The sequence below is a fragment of the Chrysemys picta genome, chromosome 4 (genome assembly GCF_011386835.1).
Source record: "Chrysemys picta bellii isolate R12L10 chromosome 4, ASM1138683v2, whole genome shotgun sequence".
Classification (NCBI taxonomy): Eukaryota; Metazoa; Chordata; order Testudines; family Emydidae; genus Chrysemys; species Chrysemys picta.
In genome coordinates this window covers 20,525,061-20,539,697 of record NC_088794.1, presented here as the reverse complement: position 1 = coordinate 20,539,697, position 14,637 = coordinate 20,525,061, and the positions used below count along the sequence as shown (strand labels likewise).

The 14,637-nt window shown below is 48.9% G+C and overlaps 1 protein-coding gene and 2 non-coding genes across 6 annotated transcripts in view; 1 reads left to right on the top strand and 2 right to left on the bottom strand.

Moving 5' to 3' along the window:
- The window catches only part of PIK3C2B (phosphatidylinositol-4-phosphate 3-kinase catalytic subunit type 2 beta), an 85,529-nt gene extending 78,410 nt beyond the window's left edge, over positions 1 to 7,119 (bottom strand). Inside the window, exon 1 of one of the 4 annotated variants that reach the window (XM_065591532.1) lies at positions 6,801 to 7,119. The gene's annotated coding sequence lies outside the window, so the exon portion shown is untranslated. Of the gene's footprint in view, positions 1 to 6,549; positions 6,575 to 6,800 lie in introns of those variants that run through there. The other 3 variants (XM_008172673.3, XM_042849024.2, XM_065591533.1) reach the window with 3 other exon arrangements.
- A 5,954-nt stretch (positions 7,120 to 13,073) lies between these two features.
- On the top strand, positions 13,074 to 13,146 carry TRNAK-UUU (transfer RNA lysine (anticodon UUU)). Its single transcript has one exon. It is a non-coding gene; the product is annotated as a tRNA-Lys (tRNA).
- A 265-nt stretch (positions 13,147 to 13,411) lies between these two features.
- TRNAK-UUU (transfer RNA lysine (anticodon UUU)) lies at positions 13,412 to 13,484 on the bottom strand. Its single transcript has one exon. It is a non-coding gene; the product is annotated as a tRNA-Lys (tRNA).
- Between the last annotated feature and the right edge of the window lie 1,153 nt (positions 13,485 to 14,637).

Here is a 14,637-nt window from a genome sequence, read left to right as displayed (position 1 = left end):
CCAGACCCACCTGTGTCCCTGACACCTTTTCCCTCTGCCCTACATACTCTGGCCTACTTTTCAAAAGTGACCAGGGATTTTCAGGGCCCCATTTGTGACACCTTTCAACAGACCTGATTTGCAGAGGGCAGGTTCTCAGCACCTTGAAAATCAGGCTCCTTTAAATGGTCTCAGGTGGAGCACCCAAAATCCCTAGCTGTCCTTTGGAAATCTTGGCGCATGGCATTAGTTTCCCCTGCCATGAGCCAGAAGCCTTTGTGTGCTATCCGGCAAGGTGTAGAGCTCCCTCTGAAGCCAAGAGGAATTGTGGGTGCTGACATCGAGCAGGATCAGACCTTTCTGTTGGGAACAGCGCTATGCTAAAGCCATCCAGATATTCTCCTGCATTGCACTATATATGCACACTGACAGGAAGGGCCCTCAAAACAGAGAGCAGTTCGCCTCCAACCTGTAAGATTATGTGTTTCTTCCTCTTTAAGGCACTATGTTTCCTATTAATAGCGGTGCTGAGTCCAGTTCAGTCCGAGGCCCTCTGGAGCAGGCAGGCAGGATGTGGAGCTGCTGATGACACAGGCTCTTCAATCATTTCTCTACGCATTTCCACCCTCGGGAGGAAATCCTGCTGCGGGAAGGTGGGTGGCTGATGAAGAGAGGTCGGGAAACCCCTGAGCGATGGATAGACAGACATGGGAGGCTTCCAGCGCATCTGGATTGGATTCTGCATCGCCCAGTGACCTTGCAACTGAGCAGCTCCCTGTGATCAAAGCCAAACAAGCCTGAAGGCAGAGTGAGGGGGAATTGTAACTGGGCAGGTGGAGCAGGGTTTATATTTAAATATAACCCCACGTTCGGCCACTTTTTAGATGGGCCCCAAGTCTCCCACCTCCTGCTGTGGTGAGGTTCCACCACATGGTTTAGGTCAGTCTACTCAGGAGAGACCCTACTAAGTTTTAACTATGCGGTCTCTCAATTTTGTAGCACAGATGGGGGCTTATGCCACCTACCACTGTAACTAATAGAAGATACAACTTCAGGGCCCCATCGCTTGAAGGCTTTCAGTCAAGACAAGATGCCTTTCTCAAAAAACATGCTCTTGCTCAATCACAAGGTATGGGCTGGATGTGGGAGTCACTGCGGGAGGTTCTCTGGCCCGGGTTATGCAGGAAGTCAGATTAGATGATCAGAAAGGTCCCTTCTGGCCTTCAAACCTAGGCATCTAAACAGAGGGCCATCTCACCTCCTGTTCGGTGGCGGAAGGGCTTCCTGGGAATGTTCGATGTTCTGCCCACCCACTCAGGCCCAGTAAGGGCTCAGTTCTGTGCTGCACAGGTGCAGAATGCTGCAGAGAGAGGTGCAAGGTACAATGCGCTGAGCAGGACGGGAAGCACGGGGGAACCTAATCTTGCATTAGGGAGATGCTGCTGCATAGCTATCAGGTTAGGAGAGAGGCCTAGGAGGGGACCATTCGCCAAGTGCCTCATTAGTACGATGGGGATCAGGCTAAGCCCCTTTGCCCTCTGCACCTCCCTTCCCCCCAGTTGGACCCTGCACTCTTGCAAGGAAGGGAGCAAGTGCAATTGAGGAGCCATGACTTGTTAGGTCTAGAGCTTCACCTTAACTTATGTAGCCTCCACTTACACTGGGGTGCATCAGTCTCAGGAGCCTGGCAGCACATTGTGCAAACTCGGCAGGGCAAAGACCTCAGAGGCGCCCGATCCGGCATGGAGCAGGCCTGGCTAGACTCAGCAGAAATGGGGCGGTTTCTATACATCGGCGATCTCTCATCTCTGTCCTCAAGTGCGCTGGTGCTGCAATGCCACTTGGTGTCTGAAGGCCCACGATACGCAGGAACCTTCTGCAACGCACCCACTTCCATTTCCTGTGCAAGGGTTTCAGTTTGGTTTGTAGCTCCACCGTATGTGTCAATTCATACAGCTGGGGAAGGCCCCTTCCCTCGACCGGGGCCTCAGGCAAAGGGCACATACAGGGGGCAGTGGCTCAAAAGAGTTCTGGGCCAGATTCGCAAGTGATCTGCACTCCAAATGAGGTCGGGATTTTCACAACAGCTCAGCTGTGATTGTGAAGTGTATGGACAGATTGTCAGAGGAGCTCAGCACGTTGGCTGCTGGGTTCTGATCCATCAAGAGTCACCCTTACCCCTAACTACTCTTAATACATCCAATCTGCGTGTGGCTATCTGCACAGATACACAAACACCAACGGTATTTCCGTCCTCAGTAGTCTTGTATCCCTTCTCAGAGCCCCTCTGGATTTTGATAGAGCCGAGACCTTGAACGTTCAGGAGGTGCTTACGACAGAAAGGCTATTAGCCGTTGAACTGTAAGCAGCTCCCAAGCAGTTGCATTAGCTATCTGGGCTACACCCCCCTCCAGAAGCATGTTTACAAAGCTGATCCAGCACCAGGCTGTACCAGATGCCAGTTAAGAACAGGCCTCAAGGAAGAGTCAGACCAGCTCACCTGACGCAAGCAGCAGCTGCAAACGGGGTGCACCTTGCAGGCCGGTTCCCTCCCCTACAAGGGGTTTGAAATCTTGGCAGCTCTGAGCAAGACGGGACTGACTCATGCCTGGACTCTGCTGCACTTGCAGCTATTGACCCTGCCAGTACCAGGCCCGGGGGACAGCGTTTACTGTCTGCTGCTGGGAATGAGGCTACTCAGACTCGGTGCAGTAGGATGGACGGAACCTGCAGCCTACCAGGTGAAGGCTGGTGCTTTATGCTTCTCGGGCCTGCTCATCCCTTGCCCCGAGTACAAATGGGAGTGAATTCTCTCCACTTTATAAACATAACCTCTATCTCCCTGGCTCCCCTCTGGAGCTTGCGGTGCCTCCATGCCTTTGGATGTCTGATCCTTTCCTACACACTTCTAGCAAGGACGATGTATCCTGCAAAGGGAGCTTGCATTGGAAGTCACTATCTGGTGGATCCTCCTGGATCACCCCCATAAGGTGACTCTACAGCTGCAGACCTTGTGCAGGTGGAGGTCTTTCTCCCCACCTAGAGCATCCCTCATCCCTTGAAGAAAGAGATAGCTGCAAAATCTCACCTGCCCCCGCAGTAACACAAGCCCATTGCCAATGAAATTATTGTTTTATCCTCTCTGCCTGGGTTATAGAGTCACCTCACAAAGCAGTCTGCGACATCACACGGAGGAACTACTGCTGGGCAGCACTGAAAGTGATGTAGGAGTTGGCCAGTACTCCTTCCTCCCCGCCTCTCTCCAAGTGTCTGCAAATACCATCGCCCCTCTGCAGCCCTGGGGAAAGGTTAGCACGGTGCCAGGGAAAGGGCCTGGGAAAGGGAATTACGAAGCTGGGTGGCACAGTTAGACCCAGACAGAACTAGTCACGGCAAGAGTGTGAGAAAAATCAGCGGAAGCCAAGTTTAAACCACAGTTACAGAGACAGTCCCTTCAGCTGTTCTCTGATCTCCATCTTCAGGCACATTTCCTGCTTGTACAGCGCTACTCAACCTCTCCCTGGCACATTCATTCCTGCAGCTGAAATCAGCTGGAGAACTCTCAACAATTAAATCATTCATGATTCTCTTGGGTTTGGTGGTGGCTGTGGGGGCAAGGACCCTGAACAATCCCCACATGCCCAGAAGCGCCGCCAGCTTTTCTGCCGCCCTAGGCAGCGGAAGGTCCCGCCCCGAAATGCCGCCCCCCCCCCCAGAGGCAGCGGAAAGTCCCACTGCCGAAATACTGTCACGGTCGCCGCTCCCCAAGTTGTAGCGCCCTAGGCAACTGCCTAGGTCGCCTAATGGGTTGCGCCGGCCCTGCACGTGCCTTCACACATCCCAGGCCTAAGTCACAGCGAGCAACCTGGTCAAGGGCTGGACACACGTTGTTACGCATCAGCAATGCTGGCCAAAGGGAGCTCCTAGAAACCAATAGGGGCGTCATTCTCCTTTCATTTACAACAGTGACTCCATGGCTTTGATGCGGTTATACCCAATTGACATCGACGGTAAATGAGAGGAAAATCAGCCTGACAGTCTGTAAGTGGGACCATCTCCTAACACTTTCAGGCCCACTCGGTGTATAATAGTGTGGATTTTCATCTCAGTTTCAAACCGGTTAGGCTGATCAAGACAGGTGTAAGTGAGAGGAGAGCAGGCCTAGAGGGACTCTGTATTATGTGTGCACACACAGGGCCAGATGCACTGATGCTGACATAGGTAAATTACAGGGGGCTTCATCCCAAAGGAGGGCAGGACCCTACTACCCCCAGCCTCTGGGCTTCTGCCAGGGAGATCCTTAGCTCACAACTAGTGCCCATAGAACTCTGCCTATCCCACCAGGGGAGGCTGTTGATATGGTACATTGCATTAGCATACTCCATGATCCCCGTAAAGAGGGTGAGGCTGCATGGCTATCTACAGTTACAGCCCCACACCCTCCCTGCTGCCCCCGGAACTCTGCACAACACCCTGGGAGTATCTGGCCCACTACATGTATGGAGCTGATGGGAGCACACTTTACAGTGACATACACACACACACACAAATGTATCCTTACAGGTATTGCCTGTCCACAGAAGCCCAAGGCCAAAAGGCAGATACTTTTAGGACCCAGAAGCACTGCTGATGCGCTGCCTGATCCCACTTTGCCTTTTGTTTAACATTATCCATTCACGGTAAGGTGGCTAATGAATGTTCATCTGCCCAGTTATACTGGTGGGGCTAGACAGCCTGGTTTACCAATCACATTTTTTCTCTCTCAAATCGCTACACTGTGGTTGACATTAAAAAGCAAGGATGTATTTATCGGATCACACTGATGTCAGCTTGCTGTAGCACAGATCCTGCAAACAGTTAAGCACATGCTTACCTTTCTGCACGTGAATAGCCCCATTAAACCCCGGTGCTTACCATTAAGCATATGCGTAAGAATTTGCAAGAGCAGGGCCTAGGCTATTCCATTCCAAAAGCAGGAAAACATCACAGTTTATTGTGACATGATCAATACCATGACAAGTGCCTTCTTTTTTAAAATGCTATATCTAACACACACATGCATGCATGCTAAGAACAGGAGCCCTGTCAAACGGCATAAGGAATCTGCATATATATGCATCCGAAGAAGTGGGTTGTAGCCCACGAAAGCTTATGCTCTAATAAATTTGTTAGTCTCTAAGGTGCCACAAGTACTCCTGTTCTTTTTGAGGATACAGACTAACACGGCTGCTACCCTGAAACCTGTCATAAGGAATCTGATCTCTGCCCCTTGTGGGTTACAAGAAACACATATCTACACCCTGCTCCAACCCAGCAGAAATTTGGAGCAGCAGGGGGAGTTTGACATCATGGAATAGAACAGAAAATCTAGAGCTGGCTCTCTCTACCGCTAAGACTTTGCTGACAGGCAACTTTATAATTTGATGCGGATTGTTGTATTGTCTGGCTAATAAAAATAATGCAACTTTTTCAGGCTTACTGTACACTTAGTGGTCAAGGTTCCAACATTTTGTTTTCATTCAATTTGATTATTTAGTGCACTATCCAGCTTTCCCAAAATCCTGTTTTATTTTGCTATTATTTTTAGGGTTTACAGTTCTGGGGGAAAAAAAAGGCTGGGCTTGATTTTTTGGACTGTGCCCAGGAAATGAATCACAATAACCCTGTATATGATCCAATTTAGCACCAAAACTTTTTCTTAGTAGGTCAGGTATGATTTTTTTACGAGGAAAAAAGCAGAAGTGCCTCTTTCATTAGGGATGTTGCTATGCTGATCATCATTTTAACCAGGCTTACAGTAGGCTCCATATACGTTACAGCTAAACCAGTCTACACATAAAATGCATAAATCAGTTCCTTATGTCTCCCTTAAATGTAATATACAAACATTCTTGTCATGCAACACGGGACCAGAATGAAAATAAACACAGAAAAGAGTGTAGTTAACCAATGGGAGACTCCCATAAGGAGTCGAACTGTACAAGTTTCCTACTGGGGGCCGAATTCCCCTGGTGTTTGCACATCACCTTTTTAAAAAAAAAAAAATCACACACAGGAACAGAGCCCAAATCCTAAAACTCTTTCAAGGCCACGATGCACTTTCCCACTCCGTGGAGGCTTGTTTTATTCCTTGCAAATAGGAAAAAGAAAAATCTTAACAAAGGGGGGGAATTTTTCTCAATCCTGCCAACTGGAAAAGTCACAGCAGAAGGGAAGATGCTGCTGTTTGTGTAAGAGGTGCAGGATCTGCTCTGCTTTGTTGTGAAATGTATTTATTTTTTGTGGCCCGGTCTCTCTTCTTTCTGCTGGGAGCAAAAAGAGCCTTGGAAGAAGGCTGGAATGCAAAACAAATGTCTCCAAGGAGATCCTGGCCATTTACTCACATGTTAAATCCACAGAAAGACTCCGCTCCTCCAAAGGGAGAAGGGGAAGATTGAAATAAAAACCGGTTTCACTTATTTGAACTAATCATCTCAGAACGCCCGGCAGCTAGGAAAGGAGGTTAAAATAAACCAGGTACCTTCCACCCCCACAAACATTCCCCTTCAGTTGGGATCCGTCAACACACACCCCTCCTCCAGCAACCTGCTACCGACTTCTGGCTTTTGCTGCTACATGTATCCAGAGCTGGGACTGGAGTGGAAGAACCTTTTCCTCCTCCCTGCATCTTCAATGTTTCCGTCTTTTTTAAACGGGAAATTCCTTCCCCTGGTTAATCTCAGGCTCTGCCTAATCAATGTCAAACAGCTCCTAGTCAATTTCACGTCCCCCCGCGCCTGCCCAATTCCACTCATGAGAGCAGCCGCTGGTCAGTTTCTTACCTGATGTTTGCACTGCGATTTCCTGGGCTGTGAAGATATTGCAAGTGTATTATTTTGTGTGCCTCCCTCTTACTCTTCCTCCCTCTGGGTCTTTCACATACACACCCCTCTTCCTCCTGTGGATGGTTCTTCCAAAAATCCTCAGTGTGATCTTGTCCAGAATAAATGCTTGTGCATCTGTGGGACAGATAAAATCAAAGGAGTAAATGCAGAAAAGCGTCCCTCCTCGGATGGTAGATGGCAGGAAGGGGTGAAGCCATCAGACTGCAAAATCCCCACAGAGCAAAGCGAACTAGGCACACACAGAGAGAGAGAAAGCGATGCAGCCCGGGGAAGACAATAGAGAAGAGGAGAAGAAAAGGGATGTGCCATCTCCTGGAGACCTCAGGCATTGCACCGCTGAAAGCTTGCTTTGAAAGAGCCAGCCACAAGCACACTGATTGCTCTCTGAAGCAACCAAAGGGAAATCAGTTCCCTAAGCCCAATGCCTCCCTTCCTCTCTTTCCCACCCCCTTCTCCATGGTAATGGGGTCTTAGATTCACCACTGTCGGAGCAGAGCACTGGGATTACCCAAACTGCTCTGCCACTTCGTTTCCTAAATTAAAGAGGTGAAAAATAAATCTCTCTCACCAGAGACTTTACACCCATGCTTCCTAAAAACAAGTTATCCCCTTTGCTCCTCTAGGAAATGCCTGTAAACACCTGCCCTCTTACTGTTCTTGACCACCTCTGTAGACCATGCACAGGGAAGACACTTTACTGAACAGACAGAAGGAGTACTGCTGCCCCAAAGACCCTGCAGTGAGCTCCACACAGACATACCCCTAACACCTATGTATTGGAGTCAATGGGACTTTGCCTGGGTGCACAAGTCCTACCTATGCAAGCCCATTGGGTTTGTGTCGGCAGATGCTTCAATAGGACTGTGCATAGGGTCAGAGCTCTACTTGTGGGGCTCTGGTTGCAGGGCCTAAACAGGGACGGCTCCAGGGTTTTGGCCGCCCCAAGCAGCCAAAAAAAAAAAAAAAAAAGCCGCGATCGGGATCTGCGGTGGCAATTCGGCGGGAGGTCCTTTGCTTCCAGCGGAAGTGAGGGACTGTCCGCCGAATTGCTGCCGAATACCTGGACGTGCCGCCCTTCTCCGGAGCGGCCGCCCCAAGCACCTGCTTGCCAGGCTGGTGCCTGGAGCCGGCCCTGGGCCTAAGTTACATCAAGAAGAACAGAATGAGATGACAACAGTAGGAGGGTTGGGAGAAGTGGCTGGAAAAGGGAGAGTGCAGAATAATTATGAAGTTCATTGGGAGCATTCACTTTGATGGTTGCAATTTATTCTTTCCCTTATTTAGTGACTAATTATTATTTATTATTTGTACTGCAGCAGCACCTAGGAACCCCAGAACTTGGACCGGGACTGCATTGTACTTGGCACTGTACAAACAGGGAACAAAAGAACAGGGCTTGCTCCAAAGAGCTAAAGTCCCGATCCCTAAATCAAGTCAATATAGGATCTGTATTGCCAACCCCAGAGTTCAAAAACCATGAATCTGGTCTCAAAAAATTATGAGATTATTTTACAAATCTTTTTTTTTTTTTAAGTTTTGGGTTCATTTTATTTGTTTTCTTGTTTCTGAGCCCTTAGGGTGCACTCGGGTCATATCCATTAAACTTTTTTTTTTTTATAAAAGCTGAGATTCTCACATATTCACATGAATCCAGGAACTAGGGCTTTAAGAAAAACACCAAATATTGCGAGACTCATGACAAAATAGTGAGAGTTGGCAACCTTGTGGAGTGTTCTTTCTATTGCATTCTGTACAGGTTCTTTATATTGCCCACATCACGGTAGTATCTGAACTCCTTCCATTATGTGACATGACTAAGAGCTCTCAGTTTGTTCTGTATTTCAGCAGTAACAATGCACAGAATCTTGACTTGTGACACAAATCTGTGCTTTTAATGGGGTGCCTGATTTTGCAGCATGAATAACACATTGTGGGCTGCTGTCTCTCAGAAACAAACTATGTCCCTATATTTAACATGCACTTTGTTTCACTGACACACCATCCCAGAGATAGGATGGAAGTTCTGTCCTTTCCCCTGAGGCTTGGAGAATCACAACATTTTTAGATTCCAAACTACCATGCTAATTTTCAAAGTGCTGCCCATTGATGAGGTGTTAAAGAATATAATAAATATCTGTAATTTCATATAATAATAATATTGTCCAGTTCTAGGTGAATGGTAGCCCTGGGGCAAAACTGCCAACCCCAGTCTCAGCAGCAAGGCCAAGAACAGAATGGGCCATGGAGGCCCAATTTGCCATTCAGAGCTAAAGAGGGTCCCCAGGTTTGGGGAGCTAAAAACAGAGCCGGCTCCAAGCACCAGCTGAGTAAGCTGGTGCTGGGGGTGGCAGATTGTTGGAGGCGGCATTCTGCCCAATCCTAGGGCGGCACGGCCCCTTTTTTTGTTTTGTTTTGTTCCGCTCCGGCCGCCCTGTAGGGGGCGGCGGCGCGGAGAACCAGAGAGCCCTGCAGGGCAGTCCTCTTCCTTCCCTCCCCACCGACCGGAGCGGAGCCCTCGTGGCAGGCGGCAGCGCAGCGGGAGGGGCTGCGTGGCAGCGCCCCTGCTGTAGCCCTGGCCGCCCCCTTCTCTCTCTCTCTCTCCCGCCCGCTCCCTCCCCCTCCCTACCCCCCCCAGCCAGTCCCCCTGCACCCGCGCTCCAGCCGTGCCGCAGGTTTTTTTTTTTTTTTTTGCTTTGCCATTCTGGCCGCCCCGTTTTTGTTTTTTTTTTGCTTGGGGCGGCCAAAAAGCCAGAGCCGGCCCTGGCTAAAAAGCACATGACAGAGAAGTGTGGAGGGTACCTGCCTTGCAGCTGCCTGTGCCGGATATGCTGTGTGTATTACTAAGAGATGGGCCTTACTCCAGGGCTGTCAATCTGGGACCTTTCACCAGAAATTAATTTAAAAAATATATATTTCAAACCTCAGGAATTAAACTCACCCTATGAGCTCATAACAAATTGGACATTTATTCCACTGAGCTCACCACCAGGCCAGCTGAGGTTACTGTCACAAGCCCCTTTGATTTATGGTCTGGTTGGGGTCAGCACATCACCATCTGGTTATTCCAAATGCCTTGCTCCTCTTCCTCCAGTCTCCCAAGACACCTTCCCACACTCAGCTTATCATCTGTGATGCCTCTGTACCTCCTTGTGTTTGATTTCTTCCCCCCTCACCCCCCGAGTTGCAACGGCCTGATTTTCAAAGGCACCGGCAGCTCCCCTTGACTGCAGTGGAGTTTGTGGTGGCTCAGTACTTTTAAAACGTGGGCCACTCTCCTAGTTAGGCTATAAAATTGTTGGAACCTTGGCTCAGTTTTTCAAAAATGCTCAGCCCCCGAAAGTGGGACCAGATTCTCCAAAGACTACAGCTCCCAATTGGGCATCTAAACGGGAAGATTCTGAAAAGGGCACAGTACCCTGTTGTTCTCAGTGGGAGCTGCTGAGCCCTTTTGGAAATCTGTCCCCTTGTCTTTTTAAACACTTGGTCAAACACCATGTTAAACCTATAGCACTCTGGGGATTAACAATAATTACGGATTCTTAACATAACAAAGAATCTTTCATGAACTAACCAGCCATGCAGCAGAGTTTTTCCTCACAAAGGCAATTTACAAACAGTTCTAAAAGGTGTGGGAGAAAACGAAATCGTAGAAGCCCACAGTGAACGTCATAATTTTATACCCAGGACCTTGCACCCAACATTAAGGTTTGCACATCAAGTCTTTGCCTTAGTGACTTTTTAAATAAAAGGTGTTTACTTCCATTGCAGCTAATAATCCAAAAAATGTGCTGGTAAAATCTGCCCCCCAATGGAGAAAGATAACCGTTGCACTGGAGGAAAGAAATGCAAATGTTGGAAGAGTAGCACTTACTCTGTGCCTGACTTTAGCCCTCCCACTACACCGCACTGAAGCTGATTAATTATAGCATGGTACTGTTAAAGCTCCCTAGGTCAGTATTCTCACTGCTGAGGCCAGAGATGCTGGAGACACCAGAACCATTAGAAATGGTCTAGTTACCCATCCCTTCCCCAGGGTGGGATGGTTTCCTGCAGTTTATTTCCTAGCACTTTATCCAGAATAGTTTGAAATATCCCAAATGATGTGGCTTCCACTCCTACCCTTGGGGAAATGATGCTTCCGGGTAACAGATCTCCTCTTTCACATATTCAGTCTAATTTTTCCTTTGCTTGATTCCATTCCTTCTGCCAGGCTTCCCATGATAGCCCTATTTGGCCTGGAGGAGGCCAGCCAAAAACAAAGGAGAATTATTCTAGCTAATATTCCTGTCATCCACATACCATGTCCCCTTTTGTTAATTTCCTGATGCACAGCTCACCTCCCACCCCAGTCCTGGATTCCTGATCCTGGGAGCTTTGGAGAGGAAAGGTGTTGTATAAATACAAAGCATCAGTGTGACGGTACCTCCCATAAGGCTTTAGGGGAATATGACATAACTGGAATATGTTTTGTGCTGCCTGGGCCATGTAACATATCTCTGTAAAGGTTATGGTCTACTAGATCTGTTTGTACACATATATCATTTTCTACTTGAGGTTAAGAATATGGGCTGTATACTTGCTTGGTTTCTAAGTAAGCTTTGGGAGGCATTTGGTCAGCTTCTTTAGGAAGGAATTCACCAGGTTAAGTACCTGATCAGGAAGCACTTGGAGAACAATGCATCTTGGAATGCTCCAATCCACATAAGAAGTCTTCCTGGAGACATACAAGATGCATAAGCTTTATACAGGGTAAAACGGATTTATTTGGGTTTAGACCCCATTGGGAGTTGGGCATCTGAGTGCTAAAGACAAGCACACTTCTGTGAGCTGCTTTCAGGTAAACCTGCAGCTTTGGGGCAAGTAATTCAGACCCTGGGTCTTTGTTGGAGCAGACGGGAGAGTCTGGCTCAGCAAGACAGGGTGCTGGAGTCCTGAGCTGGCAGGGAAAACAGGAATAGGGGTAGTCTTGGCACATCATTTGGCAGCTCCCAAGGGGGTTTCTGTGATCCAACCCGTCACAATCAGTATAACCCCGATGATACTAAATGTCCATGACTCACTTGATTGGATTCCAAGCAAAGGCACCTCATAATAGCCCTGTCTCCTAATCTGAGAAACTCCAAACCCAATGGCATTCAAACTGGCCAGCTCTCCCTGCATTTACTGATGCTTCATGATTTAATCACATGAAAAATAAACTCCCCTTGCTTAGCTGCTAGGCCCCATCCCTTCTCTTTAAATAGAACCTCTTGCTGGATTAGGAGGCGGATCTCCCATTTCATCCCAGGGAACCTCTCCCAGTCTGGGGTAAAGCTAGAAGAAACTTGGCTTGCCTCTGCCCATGTTGTGCTTGTGCTGTGCCTAGTTTAAAAATATTATTCAGCATTGTTCAATATTGATTTATTCGTATGTAAAGATGTGACTTAAATGTTGTGAGTCAAAGGATTCATCAGCATCTGTTCAGCGCACTGAAGATGGAAATCCCTACGTGTTATATTTTCATTGTTTTAAACATGGGAAGATTTTAGGGGGCCAGGGGCTATAAGAGCAATTTGCAAGGCTTTGTTACGAAGATATGTATCATCATCAGCGGTATATTGATGCCTTACAATTATATAGCACTTCTCATCCCCAAGGCTCCCAGGGTCAGGCACCAAGGACTGGGGTGGGTGGGGAGCAGTGCCTCAGGAAATTAACAAAAGGGGACAGGTTATACAGATGACAAGAATGGCCGGCTATAAAAGTTAAAGTAGACAAAGACTTGTGATAGAGATTAAAAACCTCACGTTTCAGGGTTTAAACTGATCTTCATAAAGGATTAGGGAGATCTTTTCCTGGGATTATCCTACATCTGCCACTGCAAGATTTCTTACCCCTTCTTCTAGGGCAGTTGGTGCTGGCCACTGTTGAAGATGGAAAACTGAGCTAGACAGCCCCTGAACTGAGATGGTAATTCCTATGTGCCTAGTCCCACTTATTTTCAATGTGCATGAACATGCAGAAGAGGCTAGAATTGCCATAATAATATTAATTAATAGTAAGCACCAATTTTCATAGTCCCAGCACGGTGCAAATTTAGATCCCCATCATGCCATCAGTTCCAGACAGGGTGGAATGCCTGGAAAGGCTGGTGCAAATCAGAACTAGAAAGCCAGAGCAGAGTTTGCAAAGCACCATGTATAGTGCAGGAAAAGCCTTTCTCTCAAGAGCGCCCGGATAGCTCAGTCGGTAGAGCATCAGACTTTTAATCTGAGGGTCCAGGGTTCAAGTCCCTGTTCGGGCGCAAAAGCTTTTGCATCACGGGGCCATTCAATACAGTGGAAGCAGCGTTACAAACTAGAAACCCAACGTTTTTAAAAGCCCGATGTCTTTTTAAAGAGCAGGCACCTATGTCAAATCCGGGCACGAGCCTGGCGCTCCCCGTGCGGAAAGCAGGGTCGTGGGCTTTGCAGCGGCTGTTGCAGGAGAAACAAAACAGGCGAAGGCAGAGAGAAAAAAGAGAGTGAAAAATAAACGAAAGGGGAAGAAAAAAACAAAAACGCAGGATTCGCCCGAACAGGGACTTGAACCCTGGACCCTCAGATTAAAAGTCTGATGCTCTGCCGACTGAGCTATCCGGGCTCCGTAGTACAGTGAGCCACGGGAAGAGGTAAAAGAGCTAAACTGGAGGCGGGGCTGAGCAGGAAAGTAGCCACTGGTAATGACTGGTCATGCATTATGCAAAGCGAGGGAGAGCTGCGCTACAAGAACGGGGATTGAGCATCAACTTTGCAGGGGATGGCGGGCAGAACTCCCCCTAACAAAGCTTGTGGGGGAAGCTGAGCCCTGTTCCAGGAGGGTCCTCACTGCATCAAAGAAAATGTCTTTATAACCCTCTAGAGCCTGCAGCCCCTTTGCTCGTGAGCTGGCTGCGTGTTGACTGTTAGCATATAGTGATCTCTGTATGTCAAGTGCATGGTCAGGAAAGATTTGTCATATTCGTAACAGATTTTAAGGGGAGGGTTTTGTGCAGAGAGAACAAGCTTGGTGTCCACAGAGGGTGGTGGCACATTTTGGGGCATTACTTTGCACGGGGTGATTGTAGAGGGCACAGATCCCGGCACACGCTGCGGGTGCATTGCACAGTGACTGTGGGGGGCAGAGATCACTGCACACGCTGGAGGTGCATTGCATTGCACAGTGACTGTGGGGGACACAGAGCCGTGCACACACTGCGGTACATTGCATTGCACAGTGACTGGGGCGGGGGGCACAGATCCCTGCACACGCTGGGGGTGCATTGCAATGCACAGTGACTGGGGCGGGGGGCACAGATCCCTGCACACGCTGGGGGTGCATTGCAATGCACAGTGACTGGGGGGGGCAGAGATCCCTGCACACGCTGGGGGTGCATTGCATTGCACAGTGACTGGGGGGGGCAGAGATCACTGCACACGCTGGGGGTGCATTGCATTGCACAGTGACTGGGGGGGGGCAGAGATCCCTGCACACGCTGGGGGTGCATTGCATTGCACAGTGACTGGGGCGGGGGGCACAGATCCCGGCACACGCTGCGGGTGCATTGCACAGTGACTGTGGGGGGCAGAGATCACTGCACACGCTGGAGGTGCATTGCATTGCACAGTGACTGTGGGGGACACAGAGCCGTGCACACACTGCGGTACATTGCAATGCACAGTGACTGGGGGGGCAGAGATCCCTGCACACGCTGGGGGTGCATTGCATTGCACAGTGACTGGGGGGGGCAGAGATCCCTGCACACGCTGGGGGTGCA